Genomic DNA, 17,206 nt, shown 5'->3' with positions numbered 1-17,206 from the left:
TATCCCTCGTTTCACAGAGGAGGAAATAGAGTTCAGAGAGGTTAACACACATACCTAAAGTTACAGGAAAGAAACAGGACTAGGCTTTGAACCCAGGCAGTCAGACTCCACAGCCTAGCATCATACACCAACTTATACTGCTTCTCAAAAGCTGCCTAAAAATAAGTACACAGAGTTATTTAGTGCTAACATGTGCTGTGAAGAAAAACACAGTAGGGAGATGGGTAAGGAGAAAAAAAGAGTGATAGGCTGATCTTTTTGTAGGATGCTCAGAGGAAGGCCTGTTAGAATGGAGTTGCTATAAACTGAGAGAGTGAAGAGTGAAGAAGAGTGGGTTTGGAGAACTATTTCCAGCCTGTGGTGCCACTCAGAACTACTCAGTCACACTTCTATATAAAATATCTTCCAAGATCTGAAGAAAACTCTCTCTTCTCTACCCTTCCGTAAATCACCGCATAATTTTGTGCAATGTTCACTTTCCAGTGTTGTAACCACCTTGAAGACCTGCTTTGACCACAGCTCTGACTCTCAATGTCTTCCTTAAGTGTTAGGTCTGCCACCGACTCCAGACTCAGACCCAACAGCACACAGGCAAGTTCTTTACACTCAATCTAGACCTCGCCTGCCTCTGAACTCTCATTGTCTCTGTAGCTGCTGTATCTTTTGGCTCCCAGATCTTTTCCCATGGACAGTTCTCATTCTAGATTCTTTCTTCATATGAGTCAAGGATAAAATTCTTGAACAGGACAAAGTCAAGGTCCAGGACAGAGTCCTCCGTCTCAACTAGAGACCATCCCACAGGTTGAGAATGGATGTTGTTTGTTTCAACAAGTCTGGGTACATCTGACAACAATAGTATCCAGTCATATATTATACACTCTTCTCCACCAAGATAGCCAGAAAGCACATTCCTGAATGTCAGGCAGAAATGACAATACATTGTATCCACAGATGTCCCTGAGATTACAAATTAGTTGCTCTGTTTTAAAAAGTAGAATGATGTTAATTTCTTATATGTTCTTCCTGTAGGAATTTATCCTTCCACCTATTTCAAATATGCCTAATCTCTTTAAGAAATATGCATTTGAATGGTATCTGTGTCATAACTTGCTTATCTGCCTGTCACTCTCTGTGATTTCTCAGCTGTTATCTGCAAAGCTCTGATATCTGCACATTTCTTCAGCAGAGCTTACCACTGCCTTGCCTGGGTTGAGAATGGCCTGCCTCTTTTTTAATTCTCCCTTCTCCCTTTTGTAGAAAAGCGGACTTGCAGCAACCCCTTTTTGGAACATACTGGGAAATAAGTAAGCATAAATAAATGTAATATGAGAATCACAGGAGAAGATTTTTTTATCTTGAATCAACTTCTTCATGTAATGAAGACTTCTGGATAAAAACAAAATTTCAAAAGCCTTTTCTATTATGCTCAGCAGTTTTTACAAGCCTTTCTTTCTGGCACCTTTTCCAATCATGCTTTTTCCTAGAAATCAAGTCTAATGTTCTTTCCATTTCTTGCAAAACTCTTTCTGCCGGTGATACCCTGGATTCCAGGGCAGGGGAAAGCTCACTCCGGGGGCCAGACCCAGCTTCTCCCTGACTTGGTGTGTGATCTGTTTTGAGTCATTGTGTGACTTCATGACACCACCCACAAATCAACCACCAGCTCACCACTCCGTTCCTATGGTCTGTCTTAAAGGAACTTGGTAGAGGTATTAGAGCAATGAGATGGTATGAGTCTGAATCAACACTTGAACATTTCCCCTCAAGTTAAAGGAGAAAAAATGATGCACACTACAATGAAGAAAATAAAACACAGTATAGTTACCTAATTAACACTGTACTGCCATTATGTAAGCATGACCTGACAACAGACTGCTTAAGGGCAGTAAACCCTGCTTTCTCTCAACCATTTTAAGGTTTTATAGGGAATGAAATGATGCATTTGGGAAAATGGTTTAAAAAGTGATAATGCTGGCCATATTGCCCAAAGTAATTTATAGACTCAATGCTATCCCCATAAAGCTACCATTGACTTTCTTCACAGAATTAGAAAAAAACTACTTTAAATTTCACATGGATCCAAAAAAGAGCCTGTATAGCCAAGACAATCTTAAGCAAAAAGAACAAAGCTGGAAGCATCACACTACCTGACTTCAACCTATACTACAAGGCTACAGTAACCAAAATAGCATGGTACTGGTACCAAAACAGATATATAAACCAATGGAACAGAACAGAGGCCTCAGAACTAATGCCACACATCTACAATCATCTCATCTTTGACAAACCTGACAAAAACCAGCAATGGAGAAAGGAGTCTTTATTTAATAAATGGTGTTGGGAAAACTGGCTAGCCATATGCAGAAAACTGAAACTGGACCCCCTCCTTACACCTTATACAAAAATTAACTCAAGATGGATTAAAGACTTAAATGTATGACCTAAAACCATAAAAACCCTAGAAGAAAACACAGGCTATACCATTCAGAACATGGGCATGGGTTCTAGGCATGGGCAAAGATTTCATGACTCAGACACCAAAAGCAATGGGAACAAAAGCCAAAATTGACAGATGGGATCTAATTAAACTAAAGAGCTTCTGCACAGCAAAAGAAACTATCATCAGAGTGAACAGGCAACCTACAGAATGGGAGAAAATTTTTGCAATCTATCCATCTGACAAAGGGCTAATATCCAGAATCTACAAGGAACTTAAACAAACTTACAAGAAAAAAACAAACAACCCCATCAAAAAGTAAGCAAAGGATATGAACAGACACTTCTCAAAAGAAGACGTTTATGCAGCCAACAAACATATGAAAAAAAGCTCATCATCACTGGTCATTAGAGAAATGCAAACAAAAACCACAATGAGATACCATCTCACACCAGTTAGAATGGCCATCATTAAAAAGTCAGGAAACAACAGATGCTGGAGAGGATATAGAGAAATAGGAACCCTTTTACACTGTTGGTGGGAGTGTAAATTAGTTTAACCATTGTGGAAAACAGTGTGGCGATTCCTCAAGGATCTAGAACCAGAAATACCATTTGACCCAGCAATCCCATTACTGGGTATATACCCAAACAGTTATAAATCATTCTACTATAAAGATACATGCACACATATGTTGATTGCAGCACTATTCACAATAGCAAAGACTTGGAACCAACCCAAATGTCCATCAATGATAGACTGGATAAAGAAAATGTGGCACATATTCACCATGGAATACTATGCAGCCATAAAAAAAGAATGAGCCTATGTGCTTTGCAAGGACATGGATGAAGCTGGAAACTATCATTCTTAGCAAAGTAACACGGGAACAGAAAACCAAATACTGCATGTTCTCACTTATAAGTGAGAGATGAACAACGAGAACACATGGACACAGGGAGGGGAACATCACACACCGGGGCCTGTTGGGGGGTGGGGGGCTAGGGGAGAGATAGCATTAGGAGAAATACCTAATGTAGATGATGGGTCGATGGGTGCAGCAAAGCACCATGGTACATGTATACCTATGTAACAAACCTGCACGTTCTGCACATGTATCCCAAAACTTAAAGTATAATTTAAAAAATGATAATGCCTAATGCCAGTAGGCTTATGGCAAAATCAGTGCATTCATTTATTGCTTGCAACAAGTTAAATTGATCAATCATTTTGAATTGTTAATGCAAAGCATGAGTCAATATGAAGTTCACAACTTGCAACTCAGTCATCCCACTCCAAGGAACTTACCCAGAAGAAATAATTAAAGAAAAGAAAGAAGGCAGAGGAGGAGGAGGAGGAGAAGTGTGTGTGTGTGTGTATGTGTGTATTTTTATATACACACATACATACTTATACATACAGGCTCAGAGATATCATTACAGCAAAATTTTCAGCCTTGCGAAGTCCCAGGTATGCACTCAAAAATATTTGCTGAAAACTCAATAAGTCCAATAGTCTAATAATGATTTAACAAATTTTGGTACATTAATAAGATGAAACATTATACCAATATTAAAATTATATCAGGAAGTCCATTAAAATACAGAGAAGAGGTTAGACGTGGTGGCTCACATCTGTAATCCCAGCATTCTGGGAGGCCAAGGCGGGCAGATCACATGAGATCAGGAGTTAGAGACAAGCCTGGCCAACATGGTGAAACCCCGTCTCTACTAAAAATACAAAAATTAGCCAGGCATGTTGGCACACACCTATAATCCCAGCTACTTGGGAGGCTGAGGCTCAAGAATCACTTGAACCTGGGAGGCAGAGGTTGCAGTGAGCCAGGATCACGCCATTGCACTCCAACCTGGGCAACAGAGCAAGACTTCACCTCAAAAAATATACATATATACACATATATAAATATATATATACACATATGTATAAATATATATATTTATATATGTGTATATATGGAGAAGATTGCATAGTATAAAATTAAATGCAAGTATCACATTTCAAAACAATATACAAATTAATTGCAATTACAGTCATTCCTCAATATATGCGGAGGCATGTCTCTAGGATACCCTAGTATACCAAAATCCATGTATATTCAAGTTCCATAGGGCTGAAGTACCTACATGCATGAAAAATCAGCCCTCTGCTTACACAGGATTTGCATCCCATGAATACTGTATTTTGATCCACATTCCTTTGAAAAAAAATCCACATATAAGTGGACCAACACGGTTCATGCTCCCGTTGTTCAAGGGTCAACTGTAAACAAATGTGTATACATAAGGAGAATGATATGCTGAAATAAAAATAGTTCTGAAAAATGAAGGCAGAAATTTTTTAAAGTTTCTGAAATTAATGAAAATAGGAACACAGCTTACCAAAATCTCCAGTATGCAGCTAAAGCAGTGTTAAGCACTGCTTTATAACACTAAAAACCTTCATCTAGAAGTTAGAAAGATCTCACATTAACTGTCTAACTTTGCACCTAAAGGAACCAGGAAAAAAGAACAAACCAGCTACAAAGCTAGCAGAAGAAAGGAAACAACTAAAATTAGAGAAGAACTGAATGAAGTTGAGATGCAAAAATTCATACAAAAGATCAATGAGACCAAAAATTGGTTCTTTGAAAAATTAAACGAGATTGATAGACCACTAGCTAGATTAACAAAGTATGGTGGCTCAAATCTGTAATCCTAACACTTTGGGAGGTGGCAGGAAGATCCCTTGAGCCCAGAAGTTCAAGACCAGCCTGGGCAATATAGGGGGACCCTGTCTCAAGGAAGGGAGGGAAGGAGGAAGGAAGGAAGGAAGGAAGGAAGGAAGGAAGGAAGGAAGGAAGGAAGGAAGGAAGGACGGAAGGAAGGAAGGAAGGAAGGAAGGAAGGAAGGGAGGGAGGGAGGGAAAGAAAGGAAAGGTCCAAATAAGTACACTCAGAAATGACAAAGATGACATTACAATTGATCTCACAGAAATATAAAAGATCCTCAGAGAATAATATAAACAACTCTATGCACACAAATTTTAAAAATCTGGAGGAAATGGATAAATTCCTAGAAACACAGTCTCCCAAGATTGAATCAGCAAGAGATTGAAACCCTGAATGGACCACTATTGAGCTCTGAAATTGAATCAGTAATAAAAAGTCTACCAACCAAATAAAAGGCCTGAACCAGATGAATTCACAGCCAAATTCTACCAGACATACAAAGAACTGGTACCAACACTATTGAAACTATTCCAAAAAAATCAAGGAGGAGGGGCTCCTCCCTAACTCATTCTATGAAGCGAGCATCAGCCTAATACCAAAACCTAGCAGAAACACAATGAATAAAGAAAACTTCGCGCCAATACACCTGATGAACATAGATGCAAAAATCATCAGCAAAATACTACCAAACCAAATCCAGCAGCACATCAAAAGTTAATACACCATGACTGAGTAGGCCTTATACTTGAGAGGCAAGGTTGGTTCAACATATGCAAATAAATAAATGTGATTCACTACATAAACAAAATTAAAAGCAAAACGTATGATCACCTCAATAGACACAGAAAAATCTCTTGATAAAATCCAACATCTCTTCATGATTAAAAACCCTCAACAGACTAAACATTGAAGGAACATACCTCAAAACTATAGAAGCCATCTATGACAAACCCACAGTCAAAATCATATTTAACAGGTAAAAGCTCGAAGCATTCCCCTTGAGAACTGGAACAAGACAAGGTGCCCATTCTCACCACTCCTATTAAACATAGTACTAGAAGTCCTCACCAGAGCAAGCAGGCAAGAGAAAGAAATAAAAGGCTTCCAAATAAGAAAAGAAGTCAAACTTTGCCATCAATATGATTCTATACCTAAAAAACCCTAAAGACTCTGCCAAAAGGCTACTAGAACTGATAAATGATTTTAGTAAGGCTTCAGAATACAATATGAATGTACAAAAATCAGTAGCATTTCTATATACCAATAACGTTCAGGCTGAGAGTCAAATCAAGAACACAATCCCATTTGCAAAAGCCACAGAGAAAATGAAATACCTAATAATACAGCTAACCAAAGAGGTGAAACATGTCTATAAAGAGAACTACAAAACACTGCTGGAAGAAATCAGAATGACACAAATAAATGGAAAAACATTCCATGCTCAGGGATTAAAAAAATCAATATCGTTAAGATGGCCAAACTGCCCAAAGCAATTAACAGATTCAATGCTATTCCTATCAAACTACCACCATTCTTCATAGAATTTGAAAAAAGCTATCTTAAAATTCACGTGGAATAAAAAAAAGAGCTTGAATAGGCAAGGCAATCCTAAGCCAAAAGAACAAAGCTGGAGGCACCACACTACCTGACTTGAAACTATAATATAAGGTTACAGAAACCAAAGCAGCATGGTACTGGTACAAAAACAGACACATAGACCAATGGAACAGAATAGAAAATTCAGAAATAAAGCCACGCACCTACAACAATCTAATCTTGCACAAGGCCAACAAAACAAGCAATGGAGAAAGGACTCCCTTTCATATTGAGAAGAATGAAACTGGACTCTTACTTTTCACCATATACAAAAATTAACTCAAGATGGATTACAGATTTAAATGTAAGACATCAAACTATAAAAATTCTAGAAGAAAACCTAGGGAGTACTCTTCTCAGCATCAGCCTTGGCAAAGAATTTTTGGCTAAGTCCCCAAGGGCAATTGCAAGAACAAAAAAAAAATTGACAAATGGTACCTAGTTAAACTAAAGAGCTTCTGCACAGCAAAAGAAACTATCAACAGAGTAGAAAATAAGCTAATCCTATAGGACAGAAAAAGGAAAAGGAGAGGAGTCATAAGGGGATATAAGCATAAGACACCCAAGCCAGAAACAGCAACCCGTTCAGGTCCCCTTCCACCATGCGGAAGCTTTACTTTCGCTTTTGCTTTAATAAATCTTGCCCCTGCACAAAAAAAAAGCAAACAGAAACTATCAACAGAGTAAACAGACAACCTACAGAATGGGAGAAAATATTCAAAAACTCTGCATACAACAAAGGTCTCATATCCAGAATCTATTTAAAAAAAAAAAAAATCAACAGGCAAAAACAAATAACCCCATTAAAAAATAGGCAAAAGACATGAACAGAAACTTCTCAAAAGAAGACATACAAGTGTCAAACTGAAAAAATGCTCATCATCACTAAGCATAAGAGAAATATAAGTCAAAACCACAGTTAGATACCATCTTGCACCAGTCAGAATAGCTATTACTAAAAAGTCAAAAAACAACAGATACTGGCAAGGCTTCAGAGAAAAGGGAATGCTTATACACCGTTGATAGGAATGTAAATTAGTTTAGCCACTGTAGAAAGCTGTTTAGAGATTTCTCAAATAACTTAAAAACATAGCTACCGTGTATACCAGCAATCCCATTACTGGGTATATACCCAGAGAAAAATAGATCCTTATACCAAAAAGACACATGCACTTATCTGTTTATCACCATGCTATTCACAATAGTAAAGTCATGGAATTAACCTAGCTACCCATCATTGGTGAGTTGGATAAAGAAAATGTGGTACACATACAGCATGAAATACTATGCAACCATGAAAAAGAATGAAACCATGTTCTTTGCAGCAAAATGGATGGAGCTGGAGGCCACAATCCTAAGTGAATGAACATCAGAATAGAAAACCAAATACTGCATGTTCTCACTTATAAGTGGGAGCTAAACACTGAGCACACATGGACATAAACATGGGAACAGTACACACTGCAGACAACTAGAGGAGGGAGGAAGGACAGCATGGATTGAAAAACTACCTATTGGGTACTATGCTCACTACCTGGGTGCAATATACTATGTAACAAACCTGCACATTTATCCCCTGCATCTACAATAAAAGCATAAATTTATTTTTTAAAAAAAGAAGACATAAAAAATAAAAAAACAATAAAAAAACTGGAGCACAAAAAATAATTATGTAAAGTGAGAGAAGTGAAAGCAATTTTTTAAGTTTATTAGATTTTCTTGAATAGTGTTGTATTTTCTTTGACACTTCAGAAGTGCTTTTTACAGAAAGAAAAATATACCATCCATAAAGGCAAAAGATGGTAAAATTCTTTAGGATAAATTTTTTTCCATGAATTTTTCGTTTTTATTTTTATTTTTTTCAACCACTTTATTGCAGTATGATTGACATGTGAAAAGCTGCATATATTCAATGTATACATCTCAATGAGTTTGAAGATAAGCATACACCCATGAAACCATCATCATCATCAGGACCATAAACATATCCATCACTTCTCTAAGTTTCCTCTGCCCCCTTTAATATCGTTACCGTTATGATTATTTCTTGCTTGGTAAGAACACTTAACAACATCTATCCTCTTAGCAAATTTTAAGTATAGAAGACAATATTGTTAGCCATAGGCACTACACTGTGTAGTACATCTCCAGAACTTATTTATCTTGCATAACTGAAACTTCATACCCTTCAACCATCACCTCCTCACTTCCGCTTCCCCTGAGCTCCTGGCAACCACCATTCTACTCTCTGCTTCTATGAGTTTGGCTGTTGTAGATTCCACATATAAGTGAGTCCGTACAGTATTTGTATTTCTGTGTCTGTCTTATTTGACTTAGCATAATGTCCTCCAGGTCCATCCATGTTGTTGCATATGGCAAGGTTTCCTTCTATTTTAAGGCTGACTGATATTCCATCGTATGTATATACCAAACTTTCTTTATCCGTTCATCCACTGGTGGACATTTAAGCAGTATTCATATCTTGGTGGATGTCAGTTATGCTATTAACACAGTGAACATGGGAGTGCAAATATCTCTCCAGGATTCTGATTTCAATTCCTTTGGATATGTACACAGAAGTGGGATGGCTGGATCATCTGGTAGTTCTGTTTTTGGTTTTGTGAAGAACTTCCATACTATTTTCCATAATGGCTGTACCTCTTTGGGATAAAATTTAAATGGTCATTTTAAAATCATTTTGCATGACTCCTGGAAGGTTAAATTGCCCAGAGCAGATCCCTATCCAAGAGAAAGGGCTGCCTTTTTGGGCAACCTTGTGGGCATCACACTTAGACAATGCCCAATCTAAGATTTCTTCCTTCTTGAAACTTGTCAGTTGACTTAACGTCTCAGGCCCAAGAAATTATACAATATCCTAGCAACCACTTTGATATTAGACAGGAGCTTAGGTTCACTTGTTTCTGTTTTAGAGCTGCTACCTGCAAAGTGCCAGGCATTCGACATGTATTATCTGCCTTAATCTCAAAACCACGCTGCAAACTAAGGATTATGGGGCCTCATCCTACAGATGAGGTAGTTAAGGCTCAATAAGCTTTAAAAATTTTGTCAAGTGTCTCAGCTCAGAAATGCAGAGACAATGTTTCAAATTAGGTCTGCCAAGCTCCCAAGATGATGGAGCCTTTTCCACTCGCCCATTCTGTTTCATCACAAAGTCAAGAAGAAGAAAAATCTGCAGTGGAAGCAAGACCTTGAACCTTAGCAGCACCTGGCTGTTTGAGGCCAGCTGCTCAGAGCCTCAAGAATAAAAAAAACAGCATTGATTTGGGCTCAAGTTCTCTCTTTTTTCCAGTCTTGCCCATCACTTTCATGGTTACTTTGAATTTGGAGAGCATTTGTCTGGCTTTTCATAAAATTCTGGCCTGGCGCAGTGGCTCACGCCTGTAATCTCAGCACTTTGGGAGGCTGAGGTGGGTGGATCATGAGGTCAGGAGATCAAGACTACCCTGGCCAACATGGTGAAACCCTGTCTCTACTAAAAATACAAAAATTAGCTGGGCATGGCAGCATGTGCCTGTAATCCCAGCTACTCAGGAGGCTGAGGCAGGAGAATCGCTTGAACCCGGGAAGCAGAGGTTGCAGTGAGCTGAGATTGCACTCCAGCCTGGTGACAGAGCTAGACTCCGTCTCAATAAAAAAAGAGAGTTCTACTTTTTCTACAGTAACCACACTGATACTCAGGGAAAAAAATTAATAAAACTACCTTTAAAAATCAAGAGACAAGCTGGGCATAGTGGTGCAAGCCTATAATCTCAGCTATTCAGAAAGCTAAAGCAAGAGGGTCCCTTGGGCCTTGGAGTTTAAGCCTGTAGTGTGCTGTGATCATGCCTGTGAATAGCCACTTCACTCCAGACTGGGCAAGGTAGTAGCAAGACTCTGTCACTTAAAAAACGAAATCAGGAAACAGAGGAGACAGTGAGACAGAAGGAAAACATTATGGCAAATTAACCCACATACAGCACCATTTTCATTTTGTTTTTTATCTGTCTTAGCTCAGGTCACAACAATTCCATCCCTTATCATCAGGTATGTGTGTCCAGCACCTAACTATGTTAAACTGGGAACAGTTTAAGATACCCAAGTACAACATGGACTTCAGTAACAGAAAACCTTCCTTCCACTTCCCAGCTGAGTGCCCTAAGACAGTGCCCTTACTTAACTTCTCAGCCTTGGTTCCTATCTATAGCATGAGGATAATCATCTTGGCTAACAGTGATAGGGCAAAGGTCAAATTCGGTAAAATATCTGAAATCTCTGTAAGCTATAAAGCACCATGCCCATATTTTTGGACATTATGTTTTATACATCGATTTACTTAACATTCATCCTGGCAACCTCCTTATTTGCATGCCCTCTGGCAAACAGAAATCTAGGACACAGCACAGCAACCTTGGAAGCATAGAGAAAATGCAAACTATGAGCAAACCTACCATAAACACACAGATTTACCAGGAAATCCTTTATACTGTAAGCAAAGAAATAAATTTTGGTGCATAAATGTAGGGGATTCATTATTAACTGAATCTTACTCTTTAGTCAAAGAAGGTTTCTTGAAGAAGGAGGGATGTCAGGCAATTTTTAAATACCAGAAAGTTGAGCCTAAGATGCACTTATGAGGGGTAAGTGGTCCATTGACCCAGGACAGTAAGTAGATGTGTCTCATCCCATCACCCAGGCTACTAAGAGAAGAAGAGAGGTATGAGAAGACATTGAGTACATAGACCAAGTTCTCTGTTTCACTGTGAGTCACATGAAGACCCTGAAACGTGAGGATGTCAACTCAGAGCCTACAGATGGCAAAATCAGGATTCTTATCCTCTACATACTTACAGATCTTTACTACCCTTGGAATTCAGGGCTGCTTAGATGATAGAGAGAAAAAGACAAGGTATCTCATGGGGGCTCTCACTCTTGCTCTGATTTTGGCTTCCTCTCCTTGGCCTTTTGTATCATCTCCTGGGGGGTCTCTAGAGCTACCTAAGTAGCTAACAAACAAGCTGAAAAGCTCATCTTCAGCAAGATCACTTTTGCAAGCGTAACAGCCTCAGATGAAATAGATTGGCTTCTTAAAGGACTTTGGCAGCACTCTTTAAAAAAATCCTGTTGAGGCAGCAGTGCATGTGAGAGGGAGTGGGGAGCACGGATGGTGGGGTGGGCTTACAACATTCTAACAACCGGAGGTCTCATGATACCTTGGCTTTTCCTAGAGAGACAGGACTCAGGTGTTCTGGGCCCTAATGATCCATTCTTGTTTTCACTGCCTCCTCTGTCCCCCACTTGTCCTTGTCCTTCCTCTAGGAGGCAGCAATACAACAGGGCTGTGTTACGCAGTGGGCTCGATCATCCACTCTCCAAAAGGCTCAAAGAACACAGATGGATTCTTCCTCCTGAGTAAATCCTCCTCAATTAGAAAGCTCCACGGCTGGCCCTATCTTAACATCTGCCTGAGGTCCATATACTGTCTACAAGACGCTCATTAGTACTGCAGGCCCTAGAGTCATCGGGAGACCTTGGACACCAGTAGAACATGTAGAACCATCTCCTCCAGAGCCAACAACTTATTACGAAACCTTCACATTTTCACTGCCAAGCAGGCAGAAGGGGGCCTCAGAAAACCACAAGCTTTGTCTCTTTTCATACACCTCTAATATCGAGGTGTCAGGTCAGACAACTCGATCAAAACTGCAGTATAAAATCCTTTATACTGTAAGCAAAGAAATTTATGTCAATGGACCACTTAACCTTCATAAGTGCATCTTAGGCTCAGCTTTCTGGTATTTAAAAAATTGCCTGACACCCCTCCTTCTTCAGGAAATCTTCTTTGACTAAAGAGTAAGATTCAGTTAATAATGAATTCCCTACATTTATGCACCAAAATTTATTTCTTTGCTTACAGAACCAAATTTATTTCTTTGCACCAGGACCAAAATTGCATTATACCCTCCTCAAGAAGCTTCGTAAATGATTATTTGGTTTTGAACTTTGTTTGTTTTTGGTGTTTTGCCTGTCCTACTCAGAAGGCAGCTTTTATCCTGACGACGTTTCAGTTTTAGCTACGGCTCTCTCTAAAGCTGCTAGTTTTGTATGGGTAGCTTCTTCCTTAGAAGGAAAATCTGCAGTATCTTTTTTAAGTTCTGCGTCAGAAGACGGCCTGGACGCAGGGTGGGGGTGATTGATGAGTCGGAGCTTTGCTGCCACCTAGTGTCCGACTGAGAAGGATGACGCAGTTTCCTAGATAAAGACTTGCAAGCTCTAGAGCCTCATCTGCTTTGCCGTGGGCGTGGGTGATTGTGCAGAGTTCTGGGTCACGCGCTTGGCTCTGATTTAAGGAGGTCAACCACACATACCCACAGGCAGAAACACGGAGGCTGGCGCCTGCCGTCGCACCCCATCACCAGGACAAAAGGGGTGGGACCAGCACTCCCCATTTCCACAACCTTTCCCATGGCCTTTGGGTGACTTTTCCTGCGCTCCTCCCCCAATACGATATTCTCCCCTAAGGAATAAATGGAGAGACAGAGGGGGAAGCAGGAAAATGTAAGCAGTGTGATTTTCTCTGGGCTCCTCATTCCCCTGCAGAGAGCTCTGAGGACTAAAACCAAGACTTGAAGGAGAGAAAGAGATTTTAATATCCAAGCTCTGAAATCTCCAGGTTATGCAAACCATTAAAGTGATGTGAATGGCCTCCCATAAGGAGGGATGGAGAGGAACCTGTGAACCAGCTAGAAATAAACACTTAGGAAAAATAGCTTAAGCTTATTTAACTAAAGTTACGTCTGATGGCTGTTTGTGATTCCTCTGCAAGCTTGAACCCCTAATAGCACCTGCTATGTATTACGTATGCCCAAAGTGGGGACATTCATGCAAGACTTCTTCACACTTTTAATAATAATAATGCTGTGAACTTCGGTTAATTAGAAGGGTCAGGGACTGGAAGATCTGATTAATTCAATTTTCTAGTTAACTAAGAGTTAATGAGGCAGTTATCCCTCTTTTCTAGGAAAGTGATTTTTGGTAGTTACAGCTCTCAGTGCTCATCTGTGTCTGTGGAATATTTCTGTCAATGTGAAGACTCTGACACATGCTTATCAAATTTTAGAAGGCATGGGTTTGAAAGGTTTGGTAATGCATTACATGGCAGAAGTCATTCAAAAGTAATTCAACAGTCTTATATTATGAGTTAAGATTAAAGTCCTGGAAATAGATTTTTTTTTAAGTTAACCATACAAATACAGGATGTTGAAACTTGGCTTAATAGCAGTTCATGTGGGAAGCCCTAGGCATTTTAGTAACCCGATGTGGCTGCCAAAAATGACAAAGCAGTCTTAGGCAGCGCTGAACGAGAAAGGCAGTGTTGGGAGCAGGAAAGATGGGAGCGCTACTGAATATGCCATGGTAGGGTCATGTCTGCAGATCTCTATTCTATTCTGCCTGCCACAGCAGAAAAGGAAAGGGAACTGATGAAAATTTTAGAAATCACAGTAATGAGGAAAATTCGAAGCTGCTGACAATGTTTGCAGTAGAAGAATGGAAGGCCCAGGGAGAAACTGAAGAGCTATATTCAAACGTGAAGGGTTGTCATGGGAAGAGAGGACAAGGTTTAGAGCTGTTACAAGAAAAACTTTAAACAAAACAAATTTAACAGAGTTTATTTGTCCAAAGAACAATTCATGAGTTGGGCAGCACTCAGAACTAGAAGCAGTTCAGAAAACTGCTGCAGCAGCTTGGACAGCAAGTTCTTTATGGGCTAAATGCAGAAGGAGGGCAAAGAAAACATATATCAATATTGAACCAGAGTCTTTACCAATCGGCAGCCACAAAGGTGGTTTCTGATTGGTAAAGGCTCTAGTTTCATTTCACTGTTTTATGCTGGGATTTGGTTTGCCTAGTAGGAACTTAAAGCCCAGGAGCCATTCCAGCCTAATGACCTCCCAATTTATATATATATATATTTTTTTATTATTATTATACATGACCTCCCAATTTTAAAAAGTATTTTAGCAATTCCTTGCCTATCAGCCTCTTGTTATGATAGATTGACCACAACATGGCCATAAACACCACTCCCTGTCATGATCATGGCTGGTTTTTCTTCTTCTCAGCACAAAACTCCTAAGTCACAACATCAGGCTCCTGGAAGAAATATTCCTGTTGTTGTTCACCCATTTTTGTCACCCTAATCACAGTGAGACCTTCTCTCATACCTTTAATGGCTACAGATATGCATTTAATACCCTTGAAAGAATACAATGCACCAGGACCAGGGAGACTGCAATGAGGACTATAAGAGGATAATACCAAGACACTGGAGTGTGCTCCTTAGCCAATGCCCCCATTAACCAGATCAACTAAAGTGAACAAAATAAAAACAAAGGTTAATGGGTAGAACAAGCTGTCAACTTAGTCTCTGAGTCCAGAGAGCAGTTAGTAGAGAAGATTTCTAGATTTAAACTCAGAATGTATTTTCCCGATTTGTCATTTAAATGTCTCTGATTATGTCATTGGACATTTCAGTGTATTCCCTGAATGGTCCAGGCATGCATCAATAGGCATGAGAGCTGTCCTCTAGAATTTAGATCAAGTTGTTTAACTATAGCTTGTAGGGCTTCAGGAACAGAGCAGTTTATAGATGAAAGAATCTTGAGGATAATGAGTGAGACTAGAATATGATATCCACAAGGCTACACTCTATTTTTCTGGTGAAATATAATTTTTCTCTCTACAGCTGGTCCCATTTCTACCAAAGATGATCACAATAAGACCAATTTGGTTGCAAAATATGTCCAGTCTCAGTAAACTTGGCCTGATTATTTATGTAGGTGCAGCAAGAATGATTGACTGTATGAGCTCTTTCAAGCCTTCTTTGTCGGGACTTTGAAGTAAGGAATGTCAAAAGAGACTTTCAAAAGCCTCTCCGTGCTAAGAAGCCAAGCCAAGGACCCACCATCAAACTTTGCCTGCCATATGTAAATTTTGGTGAATTGCTCTCTTCTCAAGATTCTCAAAATATTTTTAAGGCTCCTGGGTCTTCTTTTAATAAAACCAGGGAACCCTTCAAGACAGGTACCAAGCCAGTTTGCTACAAGGTGCTTTATTGGTGTTGAAAAGTCAGTCTTGGTTCTTTAAAACTGTCTGGACCATATGAGTATATTTACATCCTCAAACATGACATTCCAGTCAAAGCCTTGGTAATATAACCAATGTTTCCAATTGTGTCCTGTAATAACAAAAACCAATTCTTATTGAACTTATGCAAATAACTATATTGCCATGAAAATAAGAATGCTCTTTAATAGTTTCTGAATTCTGAAGGGATTAGTAGGGATAAAATGAATGTTTCATCTTTGTTCACAAAGGTAAACTTTACCAAATTGCTATGTATAGCTAGCTTAAGAGAGAAGAAAAAGGTTTCCTTAAATCTGAAAAACAAAGCATCAAAGAATCAGCAATTTTTCAAATACAAAGACCATGAAAAACCATAATTCTTCTTCATCAGTTTGTTCAGTCCCATGAAATTAATCCTTCTTCTGCTTGATGTTGTGTTAGCAGGGTTTTTTTTTGTTTTTTTTTTTTTTTTTTTGCTTTTTTTTTGGTTTTTCAGGTTTTTTTGTTTGTTGGTTAGTTGGTTTTTTGAAACGGAGTCTCGCTGTGTTGCTCAGGCTGGAGTACAGTGGCACAACCTCCGCTCGCTACAACCTCTGCCTCCCAGGTTCAAGCAATTCTCCTCCCTCAGCCTCCTGAATAGCTGGGATTACAGGTGCCCATCACCAATGCTGTGTCAGCAGTTTTATGAATCAATTATTTTCTTTATTAGAGTTCTGAAAATTCTTACCTAATTCAATGGTGCAATATTAAAGGTAGAAACCAGTACTTGTCAGAGTCCTTTCTATGACTCTCCTTAAAGACCAAACACATTAGCATTATAGTTGATGAGACTTAATTTTAAGACTTAAAATGGTCATGGTTAAAGATCTGAAGAGAGTTCACTACAATAATGATGCAATTGCCAAGGAAATGTGGTTATTTCTGTGACATACAACATTTTAACACAATAATCAGAACTATGACGGATAACATCATACCAGGATGATATGGTTTGGCTGTGTCTTCACCCAAATCTCAACTTGAATTGTATCTCCTAGAATTCCCGCCTGTTGTGGGAGGGACCCGGGGGAGGTAATTGAATTATAGAGGCTGGTCTTTCCCGTGCTATTCTCATGATCGTGAATAAGTCTCACAAGATCTGATGGGCTTATCGGGGGGTTCTGCTTTTGCTTCTTCCTCATTTTTCTCTTGCTACCACCATGTAAGAAGTGCCTTTCATCTCCCACCATGCTTCTGAGGCGTCCCCAGCCATGTGGAACTCTAAGTCCAATTAAACCTCTTTTCTTCCCCAGTTTTGGGTATGTCTTTATCAGCAGCATGAA

This window comes from Symphalangus syndactylus, chromosome 12 (genome assembly GCF_028878055.3).
Source record: "Symphalangus syndactylus isolate Jambi chromosome 12, NHGRI_mSymSyn1-v2.1_pri, whole genome shotgun sequence".
Taxonomy (NCBI): domain Eukaryota; kingdom Metazoa; phylum Chordata; class Mammalia; order Primates; family Hylobatidae; genus Symphalangus; species Symphalangus syndactylus.
Note: the sequence above shows the minus strand (reverse complement) of the source record.